Here is a 14,542-nt window from a genome sequence, read left to right on the forward strand (position 1 = left end):
TCCCCTCGGATTGGAGCCAATAATCCCAGGAGCCAATAATCCCAGGAAACCTGCAGCTGGACCAAACGCTCAGCAGATTATTACAGATTAGCCGTTTACATGTTTCAGCCATCCAGCTGGCAGGAAGTGACCTCACAGATTGTGATCAGTGGCTGATGTGAGGTAGTGAGCGAGTTTCAGGAACGAGCCGCTGAGTTCTGGACCGTTTGACGTTTCTGGAGGCGACCAATCTGAAGAGAGGTCAGAGGTCAGCGATCCAGGCTGGAGGGAAGCAGGATGTGGGAAAGAGAAGGACAAAGTCGACTGATGATGAGGAGGAAGAAGCATGGCGACCTGCTGATGTGGAACGTGTTGCCATGGCGACAGCCAGATCAACCCGGGGGTCAAAACCAGAGACAAACTGAAACTGTTGACTTTAACTACCAGGATCTGGGTTTGGTTTTTGTTCTTGTGGCTCAGAGACACACCTGCTCAGGTGTGTCTGATGTTTGACTGACACCTTGAACTTTACAGGTTTTAACAGTCACACCAAGACTGGTTGCTGGTTGGCTGTTATTAATTATGATCTATTGACGATTGGAACCACTGAGTCTCTTCTGGTTGTTTTAAAGATCTGATGATATTCTGATGTTGGAGGGGAAAGTTTGATGGAGGAAAAACACAGGAATGTTTCAGAGCATGGGAACTTCTGGGGCTCCTCCCTTCATAGCTGAATATGCTTCTATATTTACTTTGGACCAGAATACCAGCTGTTCGGTGGCATCAAGGGAAGCATTGTTGCTCTGAAACGTCCTCATGTTCTGCTTTCTTCGGTATTCAAACCGTCCTGCGGCTGGAGTTTGTCTTCCTGACGCCGTCGGCGCCTCGCCACGCTTTAAACCCCGCTCCTGCGCTGCAGGTGAATTTTCAAAGCTTCCCAGCAGCTGTAGCTTCTTGAAAAGTTTTCTGACTTTAAATGTGAAGAAGGAGATTTGAGCTTATGAACAGAATCCGTGTTCAGGCCTCATGGTGTCTGTGACGGTTCTGATTCTGCTCCATGTTGGACCAGAACCGTTCCTCACGTCCAACAGCTGAAGTGAAGACAAATAAAGACTTTGGTGTTTGTTGGTAAAAACTCCATCAGATCTCACTGAACTTCATTATCATAAATTATTCAGCACAACCTAAATATGATTTATCTTTAACTTTGAAACATCAGTTTTGTCAAAGGATGAAATCTGATCTAATTTTATTCTTGCTGATGTATTTTAGGATTCATTACTAAAATATATTTAATTAATGCACTTCAATCCAACTCCCATCAATTTGTCTAGTCAAAGTCCGGTTCAGTAGGTGAGGTGTCAACACTAACCGACCTCTGACCTCTGGTCCTCCAGACCTCGGTCTGTTGAAGTGAACTCTGGTTCGGTTCGAATGTGAACACCAAGCGGACTGGAGACCGCTCCAAAAGCAGGAAGTGGACTACAGCGCAGGGCATTCTGGGTAAATACAACCAAAGCTAACGTGCTAGCCTAGCACTAGCAGCAGAAATGGCTCCTGGTCTTCAGCCAAAGACTAAAGAGAAATCCTCCAACACTAAAACCTGACGCCTCCATCTTGTTTCCATCTGGTGAAGAAGGAAGTTGCTCTCAGTGTCTTCAGAGGTTTTTGTGTCGTTTCCTTCAGTGGTTCTTGGTGCAGCGCCCCCACAGGCCAGGAGTATGTAGAAATTATTTTATTGATAAAAAGAAAAAAAAAGAATTGCTCTTCGGCGCCCCTGGTGGCCACGGTAGGTACTGCATGCTAAAGTTTAAACCTTAAAGTTTAAACCTTAAAGTTTAAACCTTAAAGTTTAAACCTTAAAGTTTAAACCTTAAAGTTTAAACCTTAAAGTTTAAACCTTAAAGTTTAAACCTTAAAGTTTAAACCTTAAAGTTTAAACCTTAAAGTTTAAACCTTAAAGTTTAAACCTTAAAGTTTAAACCTTAAAGTTTAAACCTTAAAGTTTAAACCTTAAAGTTTAAACCTTAAAGTTTAAACCTTAAAGTTTAAACCTTAAAGTTTAAACCTTAAAGTTTAAACCTTAAAGTTTAAACCTTAAAGTTTAAACCTTAAAGTTTAAACCTTAAAGTTTAAACCTTAAAGTTTAAACCTTAAAGTTTAAACCTTAAAGTTTAAACCTTAAAGTTTAAACCTTAAAGTTTAAACCTTAAAGTTTAAACCTTAAAGTTTAAACCTTAAAGTTTAAACCTTAAAGTTTAAACCTTAAAGTTTAAACCTTAAAGTTTAAACCTTAAAGTTTAAACCTTAAAGTTTAAACCTTAAAGTTTAAACCTTAAAGTTTAAACCTTAAAGTTTAAACCTTAAAGTTTAAACCTTAAAGTTTAAACCTTAAAGTTTAAACCTTAAAGTTTAAACCTTAAAGTTTAAACCTTAAAGTTTAAACCTTAAAGTTTAAACCTTAAAGTTTAAACCTTAAAGTTTAAACCTTAAAGTTTAAACCTTAAAGTTTAAACCTTAAAGTTTAAACCTTAAAGTTTAAACCTTAAAGTTTAAACCTTAAAGTTTAAACCTTAAAGTTTAAACCTTAAAGTTTAAACCTTAAAGTTTAAACCTTAAAGTTTAAACCTTAAAGTTTAAACCTTAAAGTTTAAACCTTAAAGTTTAAACCTTAAAGTTTAAACCTTAAAGTTTAAACCTTAGTTTAAACCTTAAAGTTTAAACCTTAAAGTTTAAACCTTAAAGTTTAAACCTTAAAGTTTAAACCTTAAAGTTTAAACCTTAAAGTTTAAACCTTAAAGTTTAAACCTTAAAGTTTAAACCTTAAAGTTTAAACCTTAAAGTTTAAACCTTAAAGTTTAAACCTTAAAGTTTAAACCTTAAAGTTTAAACCTTAAAGTTTAAACCTTAAAGTTTAAACCTTAAAGTTTAAACCTTAAAGTTTAAACCTTAAAGTTTAAACCTTAAAGTTTAAACCTTAAAGTTTAAACCTTAAAGTTTAAACCTTAAAGTTTAAACCTTAAAGTTTAAACCTTAAAGTTTAAACCTTAAAGTTTAAACCTTAAAGTTTAAACCTTAAAGTTTAAACCTTAAAGTTTAAACCTTAAAGTTTAAACCTTAAAGTTTAAACCTTAAAGTTTAAACCTTAAAGTTTAAACCTTAAAGTTTAAACCTTAAAGTTTAAACCTTAAAGTTTAAACCTTAAAGTTTAAACCTTAAAGTTTAAACCTTAAAGTTTAAACCTTAAAGTTTAAACCTTAAAGTTTAAACCTTAAAGTTTAAACCTTAAAGTTTAAACCTTAAAGTTTAAACCTTAAAGTTTAAACCTTAAAGTTTAAACCTTAAAGTTTAAACCTTAAAGTTTAAACCTTAAAGTTTAAACCTTAAAGTTTAAACCTTAAAGTTTAAACCTTAAAGTTTAAACCTTAAAGTTTAAACCTTAAAGTTTAAACCTTAAAGTTTAAACCTTAAAGTTTAAACCTTAAAGTTTAAACCTTAAAGTTTAAACCTTAAAGTTTAAACCTTAAAGTTTAAACCTTAAAGTTTAAACCTTAAAGTTTAAACCTTAAAGTTTAAACCTTAAAGTTTAAACCTTAAAGTTTAAACCTTAAAGTTTAAACCTTAAAGTTTAAACCTTAAAGTTTAAACCTTAAAGTTTAAACCTTAAAGTTTAAACCTTAAAGTTTAAACCTTAAAGTTTAAACCTTAAAGTTTAAACCTTAAAGTTTAAACCTTAAAGTTTAAACCTTAAAGTTTAAACCTTAAAGTTTAAACCTTAAAGTTTAAACCTTAAAGTTTAAACCTTAAAGTTTAAACCTTAAAGTTTAAACCTTAAAGTTTAAACCTTAAAGTTTAAACCTTAAAGTTTAAACCTTAAAGTTTAAACCTTAAAGTTTAAACCTTAAAGTTTAAACCTTAAAGTTTAAACCTTAAAGTTTAAACCTTAAAGTTTAAACCTTAAAGTTTAAACCTTAAAGTTTAAACCTTAAAGTTTAAACCTTAAAGTTTAAACCTTAAAGTTTAAACCTTAAAGTTTAAACCTTAAAGTTTAAACCTTAAAGTTTAAACCTTAAAGTTTAAACCTTAAAGTTTAAACCTTAAAGTTTAAACCTTAAAGTTTAAACCTTAAAGTTTAAACCTTAAAGTTTAAACCTTAAAGTTTAAACCTTAAAGTTTAAACCTTAAAGTTTAAACCTTAAAGTTTAAACCTTAAAGTTTAAACCTTAAAGTTTAAACCTTAAAGTTTAAACCTTAAAGTTTAAACCTTAAAGTTTAAACCTTAAAGTTTAAACCTTAAAGTTTAAACCTTAAAGTTTAAACCTTAAAGTTTAAACCTTAAAGTTTAAACCTTAAAGTTTAAACCTTAAAGTTTAAACCTTAAAGTTTAAACCTTAAAGTTTAAACCTTAAAGTTTAAACCTTAAAGTTTAAACCCTTAAAGTTTAAACCTTAAAGTTTAAACCTTAAAGTTTAAACCTTAAAGTTTAAACCTTAAAGTTTAAACCTTAAAGTTTAAACCTTAAAGTTTAAACCTTAAAGTTTAAACCTTAAAGTTTAAACCTTAAAGTTTAAACCTTAAAGTTTAAACCTTAAAGTTTAAACCTTAAAGTTTAAACCTTAAAGTTTAAACCTTAAAGTTTAAACCTTAAAGTTTAAACCTTAAAGTTTAAACCTTAAAGTTTAAACCTTAAAGTTTAAACCTTAAAGTTTAAACCTTAAAGTTTAAACCTTAAAGTTTAAACCTTAAAGTTTAAACCTTAAAGTTTAAACCTTAAAGTTTAAACCTTAAAGTTTAAACCTTAAAGTTTAAACCTTAAAGTTTAAACCTTAAAGTTTAAACCTTAAAGTTTAAACCTTAAAGTTTAAACCTTAAAGTTTAAACCTTAAAGTTTAAACCTTAAAGTTTAAACCTTAAAGTTTAAACCTTAAAGTTTAAACCTTAAAGTTTAAACCTTAAAGTTTAAACCTTAAAGTTTAAACCTTAAAGTTTAAACCTTAAAGTTTAAACCTTAAAGTTTAAACCTTAAAGTTTAAACCTTAAAGTTTAAACCTTAAAGTTTAAACCTTAAAGTTTAAACCTTAAAGTTTTAAACCTTAAGTTTAAACCTTAAAGTTTAACCTTAAAGTTTAAACCTTAAAGTTTAAACCTTAAAGTTTAAACCTTAAAGTTTAAACCTTAAAGTTTAAACCTTAAGTTTAAACCTTAAAGTTTAAACCTTAAAGTTTAAACCTTAAAGTTTAAACCTTAAAGTTTAAACCTTAAAGTTTAAACCTTAAAGTTAAACCTTAAAGTTTAAACCTTAAAGTTTAAACCTTAAAGTTTAAACCTTAAGTTTAAACCTTAAAGTTTAAACCTTAAGTTTAAACCTTAAAGTTTAAACCTTAAAGTTTAAACCTTAAAGTTTAAACCTTAAAGTTTAAACCTTAAAGTTTAAACCTTAAAGTTTAAACCTTAAAGTTTAAACCTTAAAGTTTAAACCTTAAAGTTTTAAACCTTAAAGTTTAACCTTAAAGTTTAACCTTAAAGTTTTAAACCTTAAGTTTAAACCTTAAAGTTTAAACCTTAAAGTTTAAACCTTAAAGTTTAACCTTAAAGTTTAAACCTTAAAGTTTAAACCTTAAAGTTTAAACCTTAAGTTTAAACCTTAAAGTTTAAACCTTAAAGTTTAAACCTTAAAGTTTAACCTTAAAGTTTCAACGTAAAGTTAACCTTAAAGTTTTAAAACCTTTAAAGTTTTAAACCTTAAAGTTTCAACTTACAAGTTTTAAACCTTTAAAGTTTAAACCTTAAAGTAACCTAAGTTTAAACCTTTAACGTTTAACCTTAAAGTTTAACCTTAAAGTTTAACCTTAAAGTTTAAACCTAAAGTTTTTCAAACCATTAAAGTTTAACCTTAAAGTTTAAACCTTAAGTTTAACCTTAAAGTTTAAACGCTTAAAGTCTAAACCTTAAGTTTAAACCTTAAAGTTTAACCTTAAGTTTAAACCTTAACGAGACTTTAAACCTTTTAAAGTTTAAACCTTTAAAGTTTTAAACCTTAAGTTTAAACCTTACAAGTTTAAACCTTAAAGTTTAAACCTTAAAGTTTAAACCTTTAAAGTTTAAACCTTAAAGTTTAAACCTTAAAGTTTAAACCTTAAAGTTTAACCATTTAAAGTTTAAACCTTAAAGTTTAACCTTAAGTAACCTTAAAGTTTAAACCCTTAAAGTTTAAACCTTTAAAGTTTAAACCTTTAAGTTTTAAACCTTAAGTTTAAACCTTTAAAGTTTAAACCTTAAAGTTTAACACCTTAAAGTTTAACCTTAAGTTTAAACCTTAAAGTTGTATAACCTTAAAGGTTTAACCTTAAGTTTAACCTTAAAGTTTAACCCTTAAAGTTTAAACCTTAAGTTTAACTAAGTTTTAAACCTTAAGTGTAAACCTTAAACCTTAAAGTTTAAACCTTAAAGTTTAAACCTTAAAGTTTAAACCTTAAAGTTTTAAACCTTAAAGTTTAACCTTAAAGTTTAAACCTTAAAGTTTAAACCTTAAAGTTTAAACCTTATTAAAGTTTAAACCTTAAAGTTTAAACCTTAAAGTTTAAACCTTAAAGTTTAAACCTTAAAGTTTAAACCTTAAGTTTAAACCTTAAAGTTTAAACCTTAAAGTTTAAACCTTAAAGTTTAAACCTTAAAGTTTAAACCTTAAAGTTTAAACCTTAAAGTTTAAACCTTAAAGTTTAAACCTTAAAGTTTAAACCTTAAAGTTTAAACCTTAAAGTTTAAACCTTAAAGTTTAAACCTTAAAGTTTAACCTTAAAGTTTAAACCTTAAAGTTTAAACCTTAAAGTTTAAACCTTAAAGTTTAACCTTAAAGTTTAAACCTTAAAGTTTAAACCTTAAAGTTTAAACCTTAAAGTTTAAACCTTAAAGTTTAAACCTTAAAGTTTAAACCTTAAAGTTTAAACCTTAAAGTTAAACCTTAAAGTTTAAACCTTAAAGTTAAACCTTAAAGTTTAAACCTTAAAGTTTAAACCTTAAAGTTTAAACCTTAAAGTTTAAACCTTAAAGTTTAAACCTTAAAGTTTTAAACCTTAAAGTTTAAACCTCTAAAGTTTAAACCTTAAAGTTTAAACCTTAAAGTTTAAACCTTAAGTTTAAACTAAAGTTTAAACCTTAAAGTTTAAACCTTAAAGTTTAAACCTTAAAGTTTAAACCTTAAAGTTTAAACCTTAAAGTTTAAACCTTAAAGTTTAAACCTTAAAGTTTAAACCTTAAAGTTTAAACCTTAAAGTTTAAACCTTAAAGTTTAAACCTTAAAGTTTAAACCTTAAAGTTTAACCTTAAAGTTTTAAACCTTAAGTTTTTAAACCTTAAAGTTTAAACCTTAAAGTTTAAACCTTAAAGTTTAACACCTTAAAGTTTAAACCTTAAAGTTTAACCCTTAAAGTTTTAACCTTAAACTAGTTCTAAACCTTAAAGTTTAAACCTTAAAGTTTAAACCTTAAAGTTAAACCTTAAAGTTTAAACCTTAAAGTTTAAACCTTAAGTTTAAACCTGAAAGTTTAAACCTTAAAGTTTAAACCTTAAAGTTTAAACCTTAAAGATTTAAAACCTTAAAGTTTAAACCTTAAAGTTTAAACCTTAAAGTTTAAACCTTAAAGTTTAAACCTTAAAGTTTAAACCTTAAAGTTTAAACCTTAAAGTTTAAACCTTAAAGTTTAAACCTTAAAGTTTAAACCTTAAAGTTTAAACCTTAAAGTTTAAACCTTAAAGTTTAAACCTTAAAGTTTAAACCTTAAAGTTTAAACCTTAAAGTTTAAACCTTAAAGTTTAAACCTTAAAGTTTAAACCTTAAAGTTTAAACCTTAAAGTTTAAACCTTAAAGTTTAAACCTTAAAGTTTAAACCTTAAAGTTTAAACCTTAAAGTTTAAACCTTAAAGTTTAAACCTTAAAGTTTAAACCTTAAAGTTTAAACCTTAAAGTTTAAACCTTAAAGTTTAAACCTTAAAGTTTAAACCTTAAAGTTTAAACCTTAAAGTTTAAACCTTAAAGTTTAAACCTTAAAGTTTAAACCTTAAAGTTTAAACCTTAAAGTTTAAACCTTAAAGTTTAAACCTTAAAGTTTAAACCTTAAAGTTTAACCTTAAAGTTTAAACCTTAAAGTTTAAACCTTAAAGTTTAAACCTTAAGTTTAAACCTTAAGTTTAACTTAAAGTTTAAACCTTAAAGTTAAACCTTAAAGTTTAACCTTAAAGTTTTAAACCTTAAAGTTTAACCTTAAAGTTTAAACCTTAAAGTTTAAACCTTAAAGTTTAAACCTTAAAGTTTAACCCTTAAAGTTTAAACCTTAAAGTTTAAACCTTAAAGTTTAAACCTTAAAGTTTAAACCTTAAAGTTTAAACCTTAAAGTTAAACCTTAAAGTTTAAACCTAAGTTAAACCTTAAGTTTAACCTTAAGTTTAAACCTTAAAGTTTAAACCTTAAAGTTTAAACCTTAAAGTTTAAACCTTAAAGTTTAAACCTTAAGTTTAACCTTAAAGTTTTAAACCTTAAAGTTTAAACCTTAAAGTTAACCTTAAAGTTTAAACCTTAAAGTTTAAACCTTAAAGTTTAAACCTTAAAGTTTAAACCTTAAAGTTTAAAACCTTAAAGTTTAAACCTTAAAGTTTAAACCTTAAAGTTTAAACCTTAAAGTTTAAACCTTAAAGTTTAAACCTTACAAGTTTAAACCTTAAAGTTTAAACCTTAAAGTTAAACCTAAAGTTTAAACCTTAAAGTTTAAACCTTAAAGTTTAAACCTTAAAGTTTAAACCTTAAAGTTTAAACCTTAAAGTTTAAACCTTAAAGTTTAACTTAAAGTTTAAACCTTAAAGTTTAAACCTTAAAGTTAAACCTTAAAGTTTAAACCTTAAAGTTTAAACCTTAAAGTTTAAACCCTTAACGTTTAAACCTTAAAGTTTAAACCTTAAGTTTAAACCTTAAGTTTAAACTTAAAGTTTAAACCTTAAGTTTAAACCTAAAGTTTAAACCTTAAAGTTTAAACCTTAAAGTTTAAACCTTAAAGTTTAACCTTAAGTTTAAACCTTAAAGTTTAAACCTTAAAGTTTAAACCTTAAAGTTTAAACCTTAAAGTTAAACCTTAAAGTTTAAACCTTAAGTTTAAACCTTAAAGTTTTAACCTTAAAGTTTAAACCTTAAAGTTTAAACCTTAAGTTTAAACCTTAAAGTTTAAACCTTAAAGTTTAAACCTTAAAGTTTAAACCTTAAAGTTTAAACCTTAAAGTTAAACCTTAAAGTTTAACCTTAAAGTTTAACCCTTAAAGTTTAAACCTTAAAGTTTAAACCTTTAAAGTTTAAACCTTAAAGTTTAAACCTTAAAGTTTAAACCTTAAAGTTTAAACCTTAAAGTTTAAACCTTAAGGAATGAGGTTTAAAGTTTAAACCTTAAAGTTTAAACCTTAAAGTTTAAACCTTAAAGTTTAAACCTTAAAGTTTAAACCTTAAAGTTTAAACCTTAAAGTTTAAACCTTAAAGTTTAAACCTTAAAGTTTAAACCTTAAAGTTTAAACCTTAAAGTTTAAACCTTAAAGTTTAAACCTTAAAGTTTAAACCTTAAAGTTTAAACCTTAAAGTTTAAACCTTAAAGTTTAAACCTTAAAGTTTAAACCTTAAAGTTTAAACCTTAAAGTTTAAACCTTAAAGTTTAAACCTTAAAGTTTAAACCTTAAAGTTTAAACCTTAAAGTTTAAACCTTAAAGTTTAAACCTTAAAGTTTAAACCTTAAAGTTTAAACCTTAAAGTTTAAACCTTAAAGTTTAAACCTTAAAGTTTAAACCTTAAAGTTTAAACCTTAAAGTTTAAACCTTAAAGTTTAAACCTTAAAGTTTAAACCTTAAAGTTTAAACCTTAAAGTTTAAACCTTAAAGTTTAAACCTTAAAGTTTAAACCTTAAAGTTTAAACCTTAAAGTTTAACCTTAAAGTTTAAACCTTAAAGTTTAAACCTTAAAGTTTAAACCTTAAAGTTTAAACCTTAAAGTTTAAACCTTAAAGTTTAAACCTTAAAGTTTAAACCTTAAAGTTTAACCTTAAAGTTTAAACCTTAAAGTTTAAACCTTAAGTTTTAAACCTTAAAGTTTAAACCTTAAAGTTTAAACCTTAAGTTTAAACCTTAAAGTTTAAACCTTAAGTTTAAACCTTAAAGTTTAAACCTTAAAGTTTAACCTTAAAGTTTAAACCTTAAAGTTTAAACCTTAAAGTTAGGTTTTGCACAGCAGTACTATTCCTTAAAAAATAGTAAAGTACATTTATATTTTTCAGCATTGAAGGGTTTTAAATGTGCACACTTGTTAAAACTACAAGATATTCACTTTAAGAAAAGTTGTATGAACCTATACTCCAATTTTCTCACCACCATGAGCTCACATTTTAGAACTGTAACTTAAGGGGCCATGTACAAATATATGTGGAACGTAACCTCCTATCACCTGGCATCCACATGAGGTCATTTTACTGCCACATGTTAGTTGTAGACTAGAAAACATTACAGGGGACAGCCAAAATGGGTGATTGCAGAAGCCAAAGTTCCCATGGAAGCATCTGATCCAAACAGTATTCTGGTAAAAAAAAAAAAAAAAAAAAAAAAAAGGTAGTGGCACAGGGTTAGCATGCCACTACTTGCATAATTACCTAACCCTGCAAGAAGACACCTCACAAAGACGTCAAACTGAAATAAGTGACCATCTCACAACCCAGTATTGTCCATATATACAACTCCAAGATGGGTGTAATTGACCTTATGAGTTGCTACCACACAAGTGGCAAAAAATGGAAATTGAGGGTACTAATTAAGGATCTTGCTATAGCCAATAGCTGGCTGTTGTACTGCAAAGACCAATGTGTGACACACAAAGAAGAGCATCATGCTTTTCTGCATGGAAGCTGCCAAAATGGTCTTGGTTTAGCTTGTGAGGCTATAGAAGATTGGACTGCATTCAAGACTCCCGAGTCACCTTTCCCACGTGCTATCCGTTAACACTGCAAGGTTAACATGCAGCATGCTCTGCATTGATTGATTCTCTGCTGGTCTGGTTTGTGTAGAGTACTGGGAGTCTGCTTGGTGGGGCACCGACTCACCTTTATCAAGCTAGCCAAAATGAACTGCGCACCAGATTGGTATGGCTCCCCGTGTCATAACGCTAACCAGGAGGATGAGCATTAGCAGTCATACCAAGTCATCATCACCCAGCCATTGTCCCAAGGAAGAAGAACCTGGACCAGCTGCTGCTTTCCAGATCTCTAGACACTTGCTGGGGTTCAAACCATCATCCCTGAAACGAAACCAAAGAGCCATTCTAGTGCCATCATACACCGCAAGACCTCTAGAATGCTCCGTTGTAACTCCATGACCACATTAATAGGTAAGGGTACTTACCCAAAGCAGCCAGCAGGTGGTTTTTCTTTTTCAAGCTCGCAGCAGGCAACAGTTCAACAATAAACACCCTATTCTGACTCATGGTGCTGATTTTCTACAAGTTTCCAAATTCATTCTAAGTCATCTAGTTTGATAGAGGAGTTCATTTTGATGAAAACAGTATATGGTTTGTTAGGGGTTGCAGCAAAAACAGCTGAACTAGAAGCTAAAATATGAAGCCCCACCATGCAATGCATTCTGGGTTTTTTAAAGTCCATTTCTGATGTTCAGAACCGTGATAATACACATTTCTGGCACCTAGCAGGAGCTCAACAATGAAATCAGAAGCTGAGCTGTGATTTCTGTCTTCAAAACAGAGTTTGAAGACAAATAAAACAAAATAAAACTTGGTTAAAATATCAGACTTTTAAAACCAAATTCAAGCCCCTTCAGAGAAGCATTAAGATAAAACTCCATCATCCAACAGTTATCACTGAGATGACTTTTTAAAGCTGAGCTGAGTTCATTCCAATAACATGAGTTTATTGGAATGAACTCATGTTTATTCCAATAAACATGAATGAACATGAGTTCATCTGTTCCTTTTTACTCCTTAAAAGTAAAAGGAGCGAAAATCTGTTTAAACATATTTACTTTTAAGGCCAATTCCTGGTGAGCCGAGCAGCATTGAGGCAAAACTCCTTCATTCAACAGAAACTCAGACGAGGTTTTAAAGCTCAGCTGATTTATTTAAAAGATTGAGCTAAAAAAGCAAATCAAAATGTAGTGAAACCTGGTTGAGGTAAGAGGCCACTGAAGTTAGGGTTAAGTCCCAGCGCGATAAGACGTTCCTAGCCAGACTTTGACTAGGTCGAAAAATGAACGGGAGTCTATGGCAGCTACATGAAAGGAATGGGCTAGGACCACCAAACATGGCGGGGACCTGCAGAGGGTTGGAGGGAGAATACGAATCAAGTTTGGTCAAATGAGCACTTCTTTTTGTACTTCACCAATTTTCCATTCTGTGCTCCACCCAGGTCCGTTTAACAGTTTCAGGACCTGACCAGCACCCCTCAGCATCATTTGCTTGAGAAATAATGAGATTTGGAACCTATTGGAACTTCTTCATCGTGCTTGAACAACCAGAGACTGTCAGGATCTGCGGCTTCAGCAGTTCCTCTGGTTTCCTTCTAGGTGGCGTTCGAGAGCTCGCCCGCGTATTCACACACCCTCTCCACAGGTGTGTTTCGGCACACCTGTGGATCATCAGCGGGAGCATATTAGGAGCGGGTTCCCGGCACTTCGTCGCCAGAGTGTTGTCGCCTTTGTGGTACATCTGGTCCTGAGATCTCTAGAAAGATATCCAGTCTGTTTCGCACGCTTACCTGTCCTGTACCTTTCTGTGATTCCTAGGCTCCCTGTTGTCTGGACACTCCATGCGAAGTACGGGATTTGCAGTTCCATCCGCTGAGCTCCCTGACGAGTTACGCCCACCTACCAGCTGTTCGATCACACCGGTCCGCTCCTGATCAGACGCTCCTGCATTACACACCAATTGTCTTTTGTAAATAAATCTTTAATCTGATCTCCTGAGAGAGTCTTTGCATGTGGGTTCGGAGAGTTCAAAACAACATGACAGAGACCAGATGAAGAACCAGACAGGTCCAACTGATGACTTTAGGAGCAACTGTCGTGGCCATTTATGCTAAGGTTTTGTAGTTTATCATTTCTACCAATTTTGTTTTGTTCTTTGGGTAGTTGGAATATATTTAAGTTAATTTAGAATCAAAATTTGTCATTAATTTTTATATTTGGAATTGTTTAATTTACGTTGTTAATTGTTAGACCCTCCCACCAATTTAAGTAATTAATTAAGAACACACCGGGTGCTGGGTGGATTGTTTGGTGGATGTCTGGTGTGGACGGGAGGTTTGGTAGAATGATTTTTTTTTTTTGAACACTTGTTTACACCTTCAAACATTAAATTGAGATTATTTTTCATTTCAACTAAGTTACAAGACCTTTATTTCTACTTTTGCAATAAATGAATCGAGTCAAAGTGCGTACAAATCCCAAACCGCCTGTTACCACCCACAGCCTTTATTGGAGTTTTTATTTTTTGCTTTTTTGGAACGAAAGGCTGCGACAAGCAACTTTATTTCAGATGTATGGTGCATCAGAACTGAAGGTTATCCTGCAATAGTCAGCCCCGCCCTCTCATCACAACTTCACAGGGCTGCCTACTGACCAGTTCTCCGTCTAACAGGTCCGGAAAATCTCTGAGACCTGGGTATTACCCTAAAAGTACTCTATAAGAGATAATCTATTTAAACTGGTGGCGAAAGTGATTCGTCTAGCTCTAACTACCTCCAATCCAGAAGTTATGACCCTTTACAGTTAAGAAACAATCAGCTGAGTAGCCCTCGCAGCTGCATAATTCCAATAACCACTTCCGTTAACGGTAGCCCACTTTCTAAATCATAACTTGCACTTGGAACCGGCTAGATTATGTTTAGTGACTTAGATGTAAGTCCCAGGGTCATTATTTACTCTCACCAAAGGAAATTATGAAGCCTCCTATTTACTGGAATCATGTACACTAGTTTTACCTTGATTAAAAGAACTGGACAAAGATTAAATGACTCTATTAATTCCAATGTCCACCAACCTCATTAGAATTTTATAGTATAAATTTATTAAGCAAGCTTAAGCAGGGATATGCGACATACAAATCACTAATCAATTGTAAATAGTTCAAAACAGTGTAATAAGATTTACATGTACAATCATACTACCCTATCTCCTTTCCCTTAACTTTTAAGTCGCACTTCTGAAATGGAATTTCAATGAGCAGATTCAACTCATACCCAGAAGATGGTGGATCTTTTGGCAACAGGAATTTCTTGCGTCCTTGGTTGAGGTCTTTGCCTGGTGTGGAAAAACCCTCCTCAGGAAGGAAGCGAAGCAGAAAGGGTCTGAATCCTTTTGCAAAACCCCTTTCTTTATCCCTGAGGGACCTTTGTCCTTCCTCCAAGTCTTGTTGCAGAGTTTGAAATTGCTGGGTTGAGACGAGACCAACAGTCGAATAAAGAACCAGAGATAGGGCGATGGGACCCAGTCCTTTCTTAGCGGTGTGAAGTCCGAGCTTCCCCGTGGTTCTGAAGTGCGG

General features: G+C 30.7%; 2 long non-coding RNA genes across 2 annotated transcripts; one reads left to right on the top strand and one right to left on the bottom strand.

Moving 5' to 3' along the window:
• Positions 1-12,380: 12,380 nt before the first annotated feature.
• Positions 12,381-12,958, top strand: LOC116713568 (uncharacterized). Its single transcript, XR_004337892.1, has 2 exons — positions 12,381-12,703; positions 12,787-12,958. It is a non-coding gene; the product is annotated as an uncharacterized LOC116713568 (long non-coding RNA).
• On the bottom strand, positions 12,786-14,291 carry LOC116713569 (uncharacterized). The gene is made up of 2 exons (XR_004337893.1): positions 14,241-14,291; positions 12,786-12,912 (listed from the first exon to the last, which is right to left on the bottom strand). It is a non-coding gene; the product is annotated as an uncharacterized LOC116713569 (long non-coding RNA).
• Positions 14,292-14,542: the final 251 nt, after the last annotated feature.

The sequence above is a fragment of the Xiphophorus hellerii genome, chromosome 22, assembly GCF_003331165.1.
Source record: "Xiphophorus hellerii strain 12219 chromosome 22, Xiphophorus_hellerii-4.1, whole genome shotgun sequence".
In the NCBI taxonomy this organism is placed as follows: domain Eukaryota; kingdom Metazoa; phylum Chordata; class Actinopteri; order Cyprinodontiformes; family Poeciliidae; genus Xiphophorus; species Xiphophorus hellerii.